Consider the following 5433-nt stretch of genomic DNA (forward strand, 5'->3'; position numbering starts at 1 on the left):
ACTTGTTAAAAAAATCAACTATTTCCAAAAATTGCCAAATTTTACAAACAAGTAGATCTCAGTAAGGGGAACAATTTTCATACTTGTGGCCAAGTCTAATTTGGCTGGGAAACACCTGAAAATCCACCTCGATTTGCCGGAAACCTTTGAAATGGGTGTTCTTGATTCGACTCCAAACAAGCTCCGACGCCTCAACCATCACTTGGGCTTTGTTCCTGGGGTTGAGGGGAGTCTATTGGTGGTGGTGGTCGACGAAATTAGCTTCAAATTTTGGTGATTCGAACCCAAAACCGCACCCCACCATGCGGGCTCTTCCAATTTCAAGGCCAAATCCCTTCATTTTTGGGGTGTAATAGGAAAGGGGAAGGTCATGAAGGGTTTTCCAAGTGGTGGTTTGATGAAATTTGTAGGAAAAAAATGAACGATTCACTGTTGTAAAATATCCCAGAAATGGGTCAGGTCACGAGTTAAGGGGAGGGTTCGATTCTCTCTTTCTTTTCTCCCTCATTTCCCCTATTTTCCTTTCCTCCTGATTGGCTGGTTCCCTCCCTTCTTTCTCTCATTCTCATCCTAGCTGTCCATTTCTTCCTTCCCTTTTCTTTTCCTTTCATCTTAGCCACGCATGTGGCATTTCACATGGCTTCAAATTTTCTGGAGCCTCCTAAAGAAGGTTAAAATCACCAAAATATCCCTAACTTTAAACGTTAATATCTCCTTTGTTATAACTCCAAATTACATTCCGGTTGTGCCCACGCGTTCGTAATGACGAATATTACGAGGATACGTCAAGAAAATAGATCTTACATGACACGACAAGGCGGTCAAACAAAATCAACTCATTTGCCTGGAAGGGCATTTTCGTATATTCACTTATTAAAATTATAAAAAAACCGTAAAATTGGAAACGGGTAATTACACGAATGCTTTTCTAATATTTCGTAATTTTGATGTTAATTTTAGGAAGAAATAAAAAGATAAATTGACTATTAATTTTATTATATTCTTCAATTAAGTTCCATTGTTTCTTACTCTTTTGAAATTTTTATCTTATTGTTGATTACTGATTGTAGTTTGTTGGGTTGTGAATGTAGTACAAATGCAAGACTAAATTACTACTTCTGTGACTAAAAACACAAGATGAATAGTATTTCACTATGTTGTGATGCAATTATCAAATGTATATTTTATTAAATGTTTGTTTGGTGTTTATTGCTATTTGCGTTCTTGAAGTATCTAAGTTATAAGACATGACATAACAATAAATAAGCGATTATGTATTCAAAACACAACCTATATGAATATACACCATATTAGAGTCCTTAATAACCTAAGGGTGTGTTTGATTGCCCTCCTTAGCTCTCACTGGACTGGACATGATTACCTTTTAGTCTAATCCCGTGTTTGTTTACAGAAGGGCCTAACTTTAGTGGGACTCGCCCCAACTAAATTGGACTAAACACTTCGCTAAAAGGGCTTAGCGAGACCCCTCGAAATTGGGCGGACTGCTAAGACCTTAGCTTCCCCCTCCCGCTTTGCATATCCATCTACTTCGTCCTCACTTCCCAGAACCATCTTCAAGACAAGATTCGGCAAAACCGAAACAAAATAGAAGAAAAATCTGCAAACTTTATATTTTCAAAACCAGATACAACACCCAAAATCTCAGAAAACCTATAAAAAAAAAATTCTGAAAGTGAGAGGAGCTTGAAATTTTCAATCACACAACACCAACAAAACCAAAAACCCAAAAAATCTGCAGTGAGGTGAGCTTGAATTTTTCAATCACAGCACCCAGAAAACCAAAAACTTAGAAAACGCAAACCAAATCCAACCCCCATCTTCTACCTTCGGGGCAATCGCACATGCAACCTGCTCCCCAACTCCTAAATATTCAATCTCTTTCTTGCTTTGTGGTTTGATTGTGAAGATTTGCAATCGATTATGAAGTAGAGAACAAAAGGAAGAAGATCGGGAGATGAACCGAGAACAAAAGAAGAAGATGGAGATGAAGAGGGAGAGAGACGAAGGAAAAAAAAAAGGGAGAGGGATGAAAAAAAATTAGGAAGAAAACAGAGGGAGAGGGGCGGAGAAAATTAAGGAAGAAAGAAGGGATGAACAGAACACAATTGAGAATGGAAGAAGGTTTCTAGAATGAGAAAATAGACAAAAGTAATAATAAAATATTACTAAATATTTATTAAATAATGTAAAATATTAATAAATAAGAATTAAATAATATAATATTGGAATTTGTTATTAGTCTGTTCCTTAGTCATGACGCTGCACCAAATGCTTCATTGAGCAAGTCCAACTTAGCCTAGTCTAAGCCAGTCTAACTTAATCCCTGTAGCTAGTCTAGTTTGAGACAATCCGGTGCAACAAACACAACCTAAAAGTCTTTTTTTTTAGTGTCTTGTCTTGGGCTTGCAAAATATTAGGGCCATTCCTCGGTCTAAATGCTCAACCATAGTTGTTGTTGGTTTTATTTATTTATTTATTTATTTTTATTTTTGTTTAAAACCAAAGTTTGAGTAATTTTTTTTATAGTAATTTATACAAATCCAGTGTAATAATTTTTTTGGGCATTTTGATCTAGATGCTTGGTTTTGTAATAATTTTTTTGGGCATTTTGATCTAGATGCTTGGTTTTTGGATTTCTTAGACTACACCTAAGACTTTTAGAGATTTGATCAAACTAATTTTCAACCATTTTAATTTAAATATTTTGAAATTTCTTAAATATTTTAGATATATATTGATTATTAAATTTAACAAATTGTGAAAGGGATCAAATTTTATAGAAATAGCAATTAATTAATTAATATTATTGAGTACATTTTTGACATAAAATGAATTAAAAAAACATTTAGATTAAGACTACCCAAAATATAAAGTTTAATAAAAACTTAACAGCAACAAGTGACACAGATTGTAACTCCTCAATAAACAAAAAATGTGAAAGGTCTCTGAACTGGTTAGTCTGATGGGCTTGCCATGACACACCCCGACCGAGATCGGAGCGTGCTGGCCGTCACACAAAGGTAACGTAGCCATGTGCACGTGCGGAAGCTAATAAAGTAGTAAAATCAAAGTACGAATAATTAAAAACTAGCATACAAGTACTAGAATAAGTGCTAGTTAGTGCGATACAAATTCAGAGCAGGTCTATAGCAGTCCAAATAAAACGACAACAGTAGTACGCCCGAAGGCGACCCTACAATGTGGAGTGTCTGTCAGAACGCCGAAAAGCTCACAAGGGAAACCTCCGCAACGGCTAAGCAACTAGAACCTGGAGGGGCGCAAAACAAAAGCGTGAGTGGGCAAAAACAAAACTTTCTAAAACCATTTATAAAATACTTTCTAACCCCTCGCCGTAAAACCTGTATACTTCCCAGAAAATAAACATATATACGTATGTGTAAACATGCAAAACATGCTCAAGGGTATACCAATCATGCTCAAGATATGCCATGCCAAAATCTCATAGTGATATGCAAGTGCCCAGGTATAATCATAATCAATATCATGTAATCAGGCAGCCGGAGTCACCTACGTGACCTGTACGGCTACATCTAGAGCTCAAATCTCATTCTCGATATCTAAACCTGCCCACGAGTCGGAACCACCTAAAGTGGTCTGTACGACAAGCCTGGGTGTAACATATATATACGCTCTAGTGCTACGATCACGTGAAGGCTGTGCGAATAATCGCGGGTCACCTACGAGTCGGAACCACCTATTGTGGTCTGTACGACAGGCCTATGCACCTAGCTTGGATCCAAGCTGAGCGTATGGTGCGGGAGGTGAACAACACGTGAAGGACTGTGCCCTACTCTGGGCGGGAGCACTAACACCGAGGGTGCAGGTTATGAGCTCTCTAAGCATCTCTAACCACTAATTAATGCAATCGTTAATTAACGCTTACCTGGCACTTACCTATGCCTCCACAGCACCCACATATAAATATGTATATGCATGCCACTACTAATGAATGTGATGATGCATAAACGTTAATAATAACATGCATGGCATAAGGCAAATAACCCTTTTAAATCAATTTCTGGGAATATAATGTATATAGGTATATACGGAAAACAAAAGCCCACTCACTGGTATGTAGAAGGGTCGTAGCCCCCCTGTCTCGCGTGTGCACGCTCGTCCTCTGGGTACGTGTCACCTAAATGCGAAACAACTATAAAAACGTTAACTTTAAAGCACATAACCCGTTTCTCGTAATAACTTCTCATACATTGCTCAAAATGGACAAATGAATATACCAACGTGCTCTACACAACCTCAGGATCACAACCATATTTTTAAAATAATTTTTTGGACCCCGCACGCGCCCCCACGCGCCAGCACAGGCACGGACCTACGCGCCCCCACGCGCGGCCACGTGCCAGGCACACTGACGGTGTCAACAGACGCCGTCAGGAATATTCCGTTAAACTGACGGAATATTCCGTCAAATCTAACCGGATACCGTTACCTCCGTTAGGAATATTCCGTTAAACTTAACGGAATATTCCGGTTTCTTCTCCGGTCGACCCTCGCCGGACTCCGGTCGCCGGAAAACTGGAAAAAGTTTAAACTTACTAATCTCCTTCGTTTCTCAACCATTTTCTATGATTCTTGGACCAAAAGAAAGCCCTAGACTAGTAGAATCACGTTGGACCACTTTTAAAGGCTAAAAATTACAAAATCTTACCTGTGCAAACAACCAAAACCGGCCAACTTCGAGTAGGACGATCCCGACGTCCAATTTCGTCCAACGAAGCACTCCGGGGCTCCTTGGGACACCACCAAGCTACCTATGAGCTTAGAAATCCCAAAAACTCAATGTATAAATTTTGCATGAACAGTACATAAATCGGAGCTTGTGAATTCGACGTGAAAACGTTGAGGTTCCTACCTGAAAATGATATATTCGTGCTCCCCTTGACCTCACGATCACGACTGCACCCTTGGTTTCCTCGATCTGTGACGGTTTGAAGGTCCTTGGTGTGTGTCCGTACACTCACAGAAGGGAGAAGAAAAAAGAAGGGAGAGAGAGAGACACGGGGGAGAGAGACAGAGGGAGGGGAAGAGTGACTGTGTGTGTGAGTGTGTGTGTGTGGTCCAACTCATGCCACACCACACAAAACAACCCACAACGTGACAAAAAAACGAACTAAGGGCAAAAAGGTAATTTCACACGTGCATTTAATAATCCCGGGACGGGATGTCACATGCCACCTGTTACCTCCATTTTTAGACAAAAAAAATGTAAAAATGCTTTAATTTAAAAAGATTTAATCTAAAAAAGTATAAAATGAATTATCTTATAAAGAAAAAAAAAAATAGCAAAATGAAATTTATGGAGAGAGCCGAGAGAAAAGAGCCCCCAAAAAAAACAAAAAACAATGAAATAAAAAAATAAAAAAAGAATTCGCC

Source organism: Pyrus communis, chromosome 5 (assembly GCF_041283825.1).
Source record: "Pyrus communis isolate YQ-2024b chromosome 5, ASM4128382v1, whole genome shotgun sequence".
In the NCBI taxonomy this organism is placed as follows: Eukaryota; Viridiplantae; Streptophyta; class Magnoliopsida; order Rosales; family Rosaceae; genus Pyrus; species Pyrus communis.